The sequence below is a fragment of the Lampris incognitus genome, chromosome 11, assembly GCF_029633865.1.
Source record: "Lampris incognitus isolate fLamInc1 chromosome 11, fLamInc1.hap2, whole genome shotgun sequence".
NCBI classification, from domain to species: domain Eukaryota; kingdom Metazoa; phylum Chordata; class Actinopteri; order Lampriformes; family Lampridae; genus Lampris; species Lampris incognitus.
The window spans coordinates 7,520,592-7,531,852 of NC_079221.1; positions in this window are offsets into that span (position 1 = coordinate 7,520,592).

The following is an 11,261-nucleotide window of genomic DNA, read 5'->3' on the forward strand; positions in this document are numbered from 1 at the left end:
CCAGCACAGTCTAGAGGGGGCAGTGTTTACATTCACGTTGGCCACAACATGCGCATGCCCAATAACACAGGGAAGAAAATCACAGAGTTGAATCAGTTCATCCGGACACAACGTTTATTGGGACATGTTTCATCACTCATCTGAGTGACCTCTTCAGTTTCAGCTGAGTGCAGGTACCCCCACCCTTACAAACAACACAGTGGCATAACGAATGAACAAAACAACACAAAACGATCGGTTTCATGTGCAAATTGCCACGACCATTAACTAGAGTTACGATGGCGACGTGTGCTACTCACAGAGGATTTGGGAACGGTAGAGGCTGGTCCCCGTCGATGCAGAGAACGGGTAAACTGAGCATGCGCAAGTACTCGTCGCCTCCGTTGTTTGGGTAGGGTTGGGGCGGGGTTAGGGTTAAAGTTAGCTAGTCAGACGCAGAGTAGGGGGCGGGTCTTCCTAGAATCCTGGCGCCTGGACGCTACGCGGGGCGTGTGGAGGCGTGGTAGAGGCATTTCGCGCATGCTCAGTTGACCGTTCTCTACTTCACTTCCGTTCTTTGCATCGACGGGAACTAGCCTCTACCGTTTGGGGAATGGTTGCAATCATAGTGTTGTAAAATGGCGACAGATGTACTCTTACCCCCCCCCCCCCTCGGTTCGGGGTTGGTCGTTCCCTCTCTCAATAGTTGGCCTCTGACTCCCTGTTCAAACCAGCGATCCTCCCTATGAAGGATGTGCACATCGCCATCCCTGAAAGACTGGCCACTGGCCTGTATCTGGGTGCAGACTGCCGGGTCCCGGCCGGACGTGTTAGCGCTCCTGTGTTGCGCCGTTGTCTTAGCGACTCGGTGCACGAGAAGAGAAACGGAAGTTACGCAAGCAAGCAAGCGAACGACGAAGTCCAGAGGGCTCTTCTGGTTTTTCGTCTTCATCATCTCTCCTGAACATTTCAAGAAGCGAATACTTTCACAACGACGTGGCCATCTGGAGCGGAGAAACTGAAGACCAGCTGATCAGCACGACCCGGGGGAGGCCAGCTCTGTGCGGCATTGCGGAAAAACGTTGTGCCAACCGAGTGGTGAAAAGAACCGATTTCACCCATTTGGTGTGATTTCTCCTTATTTTTCGCCCCCGCCTCTTCCCTTCTTCTTCTTCTTCCACAACCAAAAAAGACTGGAACCGGTTATTTTCTTGCCCGGTGCGGGATTCGATATGAGGTGTGCTGCACCACAAGGCGGCATCACTAACCGCTCGGCTAAAGGGTCAGACCCGTTAACTAGGGGCTAACGTTTCTTATTAGTAGTTTACAAGACCAAAGGCTGACAACGGCAGCGCCATTTGCAGCTTTTTATCAGACGTATTCTCGATTGGAAGCAGCTATGTTGCGACACCGTCTGCAGTGAGAGTGTGAAAACGGTAAGCATACGCTGCTTTGTTAGCCGCAGTCCTGTCTTCCGGTTTCGAATTTTGAATGAATATAGACTACAGCCACCTGCTGGTATGGAGAGTTATTGCCTCTCATGCAGGCGCAGTACGTACATGCTAGTTGACCGTTGGCTGTAGTCTTTGTGTTCCAAGTGCTGCTTTTTGGCCCAGACTCAGGCGACGCCACAGTCGGCCTTCGTCGTCGCTGGTTCTGTGATGTCGGTCTGGTGGGTCCAAATGAGTCCAAATGTTTTCATGCATGCTCAACAATCCAGGTATGAGAATCACAGACAGTCGAATCACTGGGGAAGGGGAACCCCCTTTTTTTAATAGGTAGGCACTTGCTATTGGTTGTACTATTACGCACACGAGTGACGTAGTGTTATCGCAGAAAGTGGACTCAGCTCATCTGGACACAACGTTTATTGAGAGAGAAACGTTTCATCACTCATCCAGGTGACTTCTTGTGTATAAGGGTGGGGATACCTGCAGTCCCTTGAGACCGGAGAGGTCACTTGGGCCGCGTTTACACGACAAAGCCAGAAAAGCGCTATAAAAAATGCAACTCGGTCTTGCTAAGAACGGGAAAGTTTTTCATTTGCGTTTTAAAAAAGGTTCCGCGTTCAGACACGGATCCGCAAAAAAAACGACCGAAAACGCTGTAGTACGCATGCCGGGCCAGTAGTCGGCGGTGAAACTTGGTAGCGGAGAGCTCTTACGGTGGACCCGAATAAAACGTCGCGCCTGCGCACAACCGCTTTCTTCTCAGAGCGGTGAGTGAACAGAGGGTGGCGTGTTGACGATCGAGAACAGATAACGTTGTCTGGACGGACGATGAAGTGGAGTTGTTATTCCGAGGGACCCTGGACTATAAAGCATCGAAATTCCAGGGAAACGTTATTAGCGTTAATAAACTTAGCAGAGATAACAGCATAATCCGCCATTGTCAATGTTGTCTTGTCTGTCTCATTCGCGTGGATGACCTAAAACGTAATACGCATGTGCAAAGTGGAGCCGTGACGTCACCGCGTCCGCAGGAACCGGTTTTGCTGGTTTACGGATTTCACTCTGGAACCCGGTTTCAAACGTTTTGCGTTTTCGGGCTTCACCGTTTTATGGTGGAAACTTTGCCGTGTAAACGGCCCCTTAGATGAGTGATGAAACGTTTCTTTCTCAATAAACGTTGTGTCCCGATGAACTGAGTCCACTTTCTGCGATAACACTACGTCACTCGTGTGCGTAATAGTACAACCGATAGCAAGTGCCTACCTATTAAAAAAATGGGGTCTACCCCCCCGGTACCATTTGACCCGGGATTTGTGCATTGTCAGTCGGGGCGAAAGTAACACACTGGTAGGTCAAAAGTTACGCAACGGAAGAAATTCTAATTGTTTCTAGTATTCTTATTTTTATTAAAAATGTCTGACACTGTCCTTCAATCGATTGATGGATTGATTGACAAAAGTAACGTTGTATCCAGATGAACTGATTCAGCTTTCGGTAACACTTTAGTATGGGGAACATATTCTAAGTAACAACAACTTAATTTACAGTAATTTAACACTATGAACACTTGTAGTTTTGTGTGTTGTTATGTAAGAACAGACCATATTCATTAAGTGTTAGTAAGGGAGAATAACTCTTCTTGTGGTACTACCACCTTATAAAGGCCATACTAAGCAAAGCATATTGAGATGGTGCTACTAATAAGCAATAATTCTGAGGTTATAGAGGGAAAACTCATAGTTAATGGCTTACTGGTTGTATAATAAGGCCATGCAGAGTAAGGCATTAATGAGTACGTAATAATGACCAATTAAGAGCCAATATGTTGCTAATTTGCATGCTAATAAGCACCTAATTAATGGTGACTACGTTCCCCATACTAAAGTGTTGGTTTTCTTACCTGGATTATTGGGCGTGTATAAAGACATACAACGTGAGTGACTTTACTTAGCATGACAGCTTTTCAGATATGCGTCCCAGACAACTCGGAAGTCGAGATTTTCCGACCCCCTACTAGAAAAAGTCATTTAAAGACGTTTAAAGTTGGGAGTTCCTACTTGCAAACTCGGGGCGAAGCCATCTGCCCCGACTTCATGGAGAAGCAGTTGTCTGACGTCACACAACTATGGCCGCACCCACGGAGGCGCACATTGTTAATGGTAAACCATCGTACATTGTATTTGCCTGTATTTAATTAGTCAGCGGCGTCGTAGTGGGGGGGGGCTACCAGGGCCCAGAAGGGAGGGGGGGGTCCCCCGGGAAGCCTGGAATTAAACGTTTGTTTTGGTTTGAAATGTTTTATTTCTAACTAGTTGGTGTCATAACTCCAGTTACAATTGGCTCAATACATCGGTTGAGGGACTTAAAAAAAATAGTGGAGGCTCTCTGAGGCCCCTCTCCGAGGCCTCTCTCACCCCTCTCCGAGGCCCCTCTCACCCCTTACAAACGGTGCGAAATGGTTTAGTCCGCCCCTCACGCGCGTCTCTCAATGCAGCTCATCTAGTCCTGTCACGAGCGACTGAGCAGGTTTTCAGCAAGTTAAAACTAGTGAAAAACCACCTCAGGTCACCGATGTCCCGGGAGAGGCTGGACAGCCTGGCTCCACCCTCATCTGCAAGCCGATTAGCAGAACTGTTGGACTTTTAAAGATCTAAGCAATGACTTTGCAAACAAGAAGTCCCGTCGGTGGGCGTTTACTGTGGAAGAAACATCATGGGTGTCGGCGTCGGTACCCTGAGATGCATCCAAGCTTGAAGCGATGCTATACATTTTTTGCAATCACTGCAAGGTAGTTAGGTTAAAATAGATTAATGTTACTGGTCTGCATGCTTCCACCTATGCAATATTAATCGTCTTCAGCCGTCACTTACACCTAAAAGCCCCGCCATACTCACTCACTCATACCCTGGTTACATCCCGGATTGACTACTGTAATTCTGTCCTCTGGTCTTCCCCTCAAGTGTCTTCATAAGCTTCAGTTGGTCCAGAATCCAGCTGCCCGTATCAGTACCAGAACTTCTTCCTTAGATCACATCACTCCTGTTCTTTAGCAGCTCCATTGGCTTCCTGTTATATACCGTATTGTAGCGAATTCGGGGGGGGGGGGGGCAGTCCGGGAACCGCCACAGCCGGGACGCGAACCCGCGTCTCCCACTCCGCAAGCGACACCGTTAACCAGTCGACTAAAGCAGTGTTTCTCAACCGGGGGGTGTAATTGCAAGGGGTCCGTGAAAATAAAATATCTTTTAAAAAAAAAAGATCCTATGACATTTATAGAAATAGGATTATTTTACTCAAACTGAGTAAAAAACCGAGACCTTTATCTACCTAAACTATAAAGGGTATCAGGACTTTTTTCTCTAATTACATCTGTTTCACAAGTGTAATTTATTGTATTTTAATAAGAGATCTCGCTCCCGTTTGCATTGTTAAAAGTTACTGCATAAAAATTCTGTTTTGTTACATATATCTGAATGTTACTGCATAAGAACTCTGTTTTGTTACATATATCTGGAAGTTACTGAATACATATTCTGTTTTGTTACATATATCTGAAAGTTACTGAATACATATTCTGTTTTGTTACATATATCTGGAAGTTACTGAATACATATTCTGTTTTGTTACATATATCTGAAAGTTACTGCATAAGAATTCTGTTTTGTTAACTATATCTAAGTTACAACTGAAAGCTCTTATTTTTGCCCCAAAGAGTGAATAAATGCTATAATGCAATGTAAAATGCAGTTTCTACTGTTTCTATCAAATTGCAACCCCCTCCCCCAAGATCAGGTGGAGGGGTCCTCAGGGTAGATCAAAAATACGCAGGGGGTCCAGGACCCCAAAAAGGTTGAGAACCACTGGACTAAAGGGTCCGACCTGTTAACCAAGGGTCAACGCGTCTACTTATCCACGCACGTTACAGTGTTGACTTCAAGATCCTGCTCCTCACCTTTAAGGCCCTTAATAACCTAGCTCCTTCATACCCGCACGCCCTCCCGCACTCTCAGATCCTCTTCTGCTCTCCAACTCACGACACCATCAGCCCGCTTGACTACCATGGGGACTAGAGCCTTCAGTCGTTCTGCCCCCCCGCCTATGGAGCTCTCTCCCACAAGACCTTCACAACACTGACTCTCTTTCAACCTTCAGATCCCACCTCAAAACGCAGCTTTTCAAACTGGCATATTCAGTCCGATCCACGCTTCATGGAGTTTTGTGCAGGTGATGATTTTGTACTTACCTGTTGTGTTAACTTTTTATTCTCTACCTGCTTGTTTTGATTTTACAGTCTGATACGGTGCTGCTGGTTTTGTTTTTTACTGTGTTCTGTAAGGTGTCCTTGAGTGTTTCGAAGGGCGCCCACAAATAAAATGCATTATTATTATTATCATTAATGTACTGTGATTGTAAATAATATGAGTACGCCAGAACTCAAAAAAGTGATGCTTGAGGGACGAAAGAGGAAAGGGCCCCCACAGAGACTGCTTATGTAGAGGGCCCAGAACTTTGTGCGACACCCCTGATAACAGTAACACACAGCATCACACAGTAAGACCTGGTCTGCATGTAAAGCGATGTCAGAATATGTCGGCGGGGTTATGAAGTAGCTGCTTATGGTGAAAACCACCTCTGCACAAAAGTGATTCGTTTACATGGAGGCTGCAGTGCTTACAGCTCGGCCGTTTACGCCCTTTGCCAGTGAAAACAGCAGTTTGTCCTGGTAAACCACGGTCTTGTTACGTTTGGCGTCGTGCACCTGGGACGCTTGGAGGTCGGAGACTGGAAACCCCAGCTGGTTGACTCCGACCTCGGACTTTCAATGCAACGCAGCGAGAGTACGACGTGGCGACTCGACTTTCCGCGGTTCCGGTTAAGCGTTGCGTGCTGTACGTGATGACGTAACTGGGCGTATCAGACTTGTATCCCGGATAGCTGCTGGATGTGGGCCACTTCAGGCAGTGATGCGGCACTGACGGCCTTCTTCTGGCCCTGACAAAGGTGATGTGAGCCTGAAGTGGCCCACATGTATAACAGCAAATATGGCCCAAATATGCCAAATCACATGTGGGCCTTTTTTGGCAAAGATGCGGTGCTCTGGGCAACACGTGATCTGGATGTGACCCTGAAGTGGCCCCGTGTGGTGAATGGTGAATATGGCCCAAATATCACAACACAAATATGGGCCACCTTTGGCAAATATGTGGCACACGCGGCATTGCTATGGCTTGGTTCTGACCCAGATCTGGCAAACAGGAGCGGACCGCCCAGGTGTCATCATTCCATGCGGTATGTGGGCCGGATGAAATGCCGGGTGTGGGACGGGTCCAGGCCACAGCAATTTTGCTATCTGGGATGGGCTCGGAGAAAATCGCCATGTTACTTTTGACTTGGTTCTTCCCGACTGGCCCCGGGGGGGGGGCACATTTCTCAAATTTTTGTACAACGAGGAGGATAATTTTGATTAAAAATGGCAAAATCTTTAATGTCCTACAATATCATACTTGTAGATGCACTCACCAACATTTTTGGAGGGGTCACAATCCCCCACCCCCACTCCCGGATCTACGCAGATGGTGCAGCTAAGCGTGTCAGTGCGAGGGATTGCGTGAGTTAGAAAGCTTAGAAGTAGAAGCAGGTTCACGAGGTGTTTTGCATCCATTCCAATAAAGATCATCATCTAAACAACAAGACGTAAAGTAACGCGATCCACATTTCCTGAAGTGACAGTAATCTCATTAAGCCGGAGGGATCAGATTTTCATTATTTACTTTTGTTTTTTTTGGACTCCTTAATGAGCCCTTCCGAGCCCCAGCTTGGCTCTGCAGAGACCCGTGAATCATCTCAACCTTGAGCTCACACATGAAATGCTTTGGCCCTGCTGTGCTCCTGGACACTCGGCCTCATTTTTTTTTTTTTTGGGGGGGAGGGGGGGGTGTGACCTTCTTCTAACCTCCCCCTGCAGCTGCTCCTGATGCCCGCCGCTGGACCCAGACAGGACGGACCCCCCCCCCCTGTGGAGAACCGTGGCAGCTCCGTGCCAAAAGATCGACCCACGTCCATCGGCGGAGCGCGGATAAGATGTGGATCCAAATATCTGAAGGTTGATCGCTTCCTTTCGGACCGACGGCGCCTCTCCGGAGGTGAGGAAAGAGTGTCTCGAGGCCTCCCCCCCCCCCACCCCACCCCCCACCCATGCGTGGCCTGTTAGTAGTTAGAAAGCTGAATGGGAGTGTGCGAGGGCGGCCTGCCCCCCCATTTTTGTGGCGCAGATGGAAAAGGGAGGTAAACAGCAGTGTGGCTGGACTCCCTGTAAAACACATCCAGACATCCTGTTCTGTCTCTTTGGTCTAGTTAGGACGGGGCTGCATTGTGGCCGAAGACTCCAGCGGCACAGCCCACACAGCTGCGGGGCCAGATTTGGCCCAAAGTTTAACCACATTTCTTACTGCTGAGGAAATCCCCTGGCCTTGCCTAACAAGGGGAGGGTTATATCATCAGGGTAGGGAAAATGTAATCCCAGAGTGCCGACTTATCTGCTTTACATTTTGAATTCGCTGGGCGCCGCGTTGGTTCATTGGCGAACGTCTCCCCTCAAAACAAAGGGATTTGCTGTCGTGACCCCCCCTCCCCCCCCAAGTAGGACAGCACGACACAACCACGGGGAAATAATCACATGCTCGATGTTACATCTGTGTCCCCGCGGTGAAGGGCAGTTGATCAGACTCAGGGGGCTCCAGACTCCAAAGGAGAGAAGCAGTTCCCTGGCTCAACACCGCCCCCCAGTGGTTAAACAACGAATCGCGTCAATTTGAAAGCATGCACAGGAGCGGTCCTTGGCAAGTGAAATAAACGACAAATACAGACAACGTAATCAATAAATGAAATTATAGACAAAATGAATGAACGCAATTCCGTTAGCATAGCTCATTATTATGCATTTTTATATATTTGAAGGTGGTAACGTGATAGATTATTGATTTAGCTGATCTTCCGTCCATTATCCGAACCGCTTATGCTGCTCTCAGGGCCGCGGGGATGCTGGAGCCTATCCCAGCAGCCGTTGGGCGGCAGGTGAGGAGACACCCTGGACAGGCCGCCAGGCCATCACACCAATTCACCTGACCTACATGTCTTTGGACTGTGGTAGGAAACCCACGCAGACACGGGGAGAACATGCAAACCCCACACAGAGGACGACCCGGGGCGACCCCCGAGGTTGCACCACTCTGGGGCTCGAACCCAGGACCTTCTTGCTGTGAGGCGGCCGCGCTAACCGCTGCACCACCGTAGCTGATGTTGCGTCTCCAAAAGTCTGGTTTTAGCATGGACTGCCTCTTGTTTCAGTGTGGAGGTACATAACTGTGAGGTTTCACTGCGTGACGCAGGATTCTCTGATGGTTCGGCCTCCAGTCGGGTGACCTACTCAGGCTGTTGGAAGAATCTCCTCCGTATGGGAAACCGTGGTTCGACTTCCCAGCGGTAAAGTGAGGTCTCTCAGAGGACTGACAGCTGCACCCCCCGCGCACCCCCCCTTTTTTTCCCCTACTGTTTTCATCCACCATTAAGTCTTAAACGGGTTCAGCGTGCTGCCAAACCGTGCACCCTCTGCAGCTCTTCAGTAAGCAGAGCGTCGACGGGGGCAGCTGCTCAGAGGTTCGGAATATCAACTGGGTAAACGGCGTGAATTAGTATGAACAAACCGAGGTCACTGAGAGAGTGCAAGTGCATTATATGAACAATGATGAGCTATTACTGCTGTTATGGTAGCTTAATCCACATTTAATTAAGGATGAGGCTATTTTAAAGGGGCTGCGTGTCATCTCAAACCTAAGCGCTGACCTTTATCAACAAGCAACGGGAAAATTAACCGATAATAAAAAAGACCAGATGAATATGTTCAAGGGCGGCGCGGTGATTAGCGCGGTCGCCTCACAGCAAGAAGGTCCTGGGTCCGAGCCCCGGGGTAGTCCAACTTTGGGGGTCGTCCCGGGTCGTCCTCTGTGTGGAGTTTGCATGTTCTCCCCGTGTCTGTGTGGGTTTCCTCCCACAGTCCAAGGACATGTAGGTCAGGTGGATCGGCTGTACTAAATTGCCCCTAAGTGTGTGTGTGTGTGTGATATTAGCTTTTATTTATGCTTCAGGAAAGCCAAAGTATTATACATAGCATTACAGGTTACACGTTTGCTTATTATTCAGCCTCATTTCAGTTTTGCTAAATCCATGCATCCATCTATCCATCCATCTATACAACCATCCATCCATCCAACCATCCATCTATCCAACCATCCATCCATCCATCCATCTATCCAACCATCCATCCATCCATCCATCCATCTATCCAACCATCCATCCTTTATCCGAACCGCTTATCCTGCACTCAGGGTTGCGGGGATGCTGGAGCCTATCCCAGCAGCCATCGGGTGGCAGGCAGAGAGACACCCTGGACAGGCTGCCAGTCCATCACACAGGGCCCACACACACACACACACACACACACACACATTCACACCGAGCGACAATGTAGTACGGCCGATTCACCTGACCTACATGTCTTTGGACTGTGGGAGGAAACCGGAGCCCCCGGAGGAAACCCACGCAGACACGGGGAGAACATGCCAACTCCACACAGAGGACGACCCGGGATGACCCCCAAGGTTGGCTACCCCGGGGCTCGAACCCAGGACCTTCTTGCTGTGAGGCGACCGCGCTCACCACTGCGCCACCGTGCCACCGGTTTTGCCAAATCTCAAAATCAAAACGTGCATGCTAGGTCACTTCTCATTGCTGCAATATTTTCTCAGTATTCTCGCATCTTTTTCAACACGCTGGCGTTCCCTGTAAATGGAAGTTCGGGGGTTAAAACAGACGCTGACTGGGTGTGGCAAAAGCCCCAGACAGTGTTTGATGAACAGCACAAGCGTTCCTGTAAAAGAGAAGAAAAAAAGGTCAGCCAAAGTTATGACTAAAACTCGAGCAAACGCTTGTTTGATTTTCACAGTGTGTTTGCAGAGTTCTCACAAGCCAGCTTGTTCAAAACACAAGAACTAACACTGACTTCTATTGAGGTCATTATTCATAAATTAGGAATGCAGTGAGCCCGATATTGAAAAATAACATTCATTTATTTGAGCAGAGTGATAGTTGATTTATTTCCAGCGGCATTAATTGTATCAGCCATCTTAAGAGTTGCTTAAAACACGCACACACACACACACACACAAACACACATACACACACATACACTTACACACACACAAAAATACCGGTGTCACTAAGCAGACATGAATCATCACGGTGCATGAAACATCTGGTTGAAATTGATAGGGAGGCAAAATGGTGCGATGCAAAATGGTGCAATCAGAATGATCAGAAGCACTGAAAGTTGTCTCTTAGTGGATTAGGAGGCACATTGGCAAACAAAATACAGTCTTTAAATGCTGCACCTACCATGGACATTCATGAATTTAAAAAAAAAAAATTGGAAAAGTATATTTGAGCAGGAAATGAGTGCTAAAATGTCCACCGTTTTCCTTTTATCATCCATCCACCCATTATCCGAACCGCTTATCCTGCTCTCAGGGTCGCGGGGATGCTGGAGCCTATCCCAGCAGTCATTGGGCGGCAGGCGGGGAGACACCCTGGACAGGCCGCCAGGCCATCACAGGGCCCACACACACACACACCCATTCACACCTAGGGACAATTTATTATGGCCGATTCACCTGACCTACATGTCTTTGGACTGTGGGAGGAAACTGGCGCCCCTGGAGGAAACCCACACAGACACGGGGAGACCATGCAAACGCCAGACAGAGGACGACCCGGGAC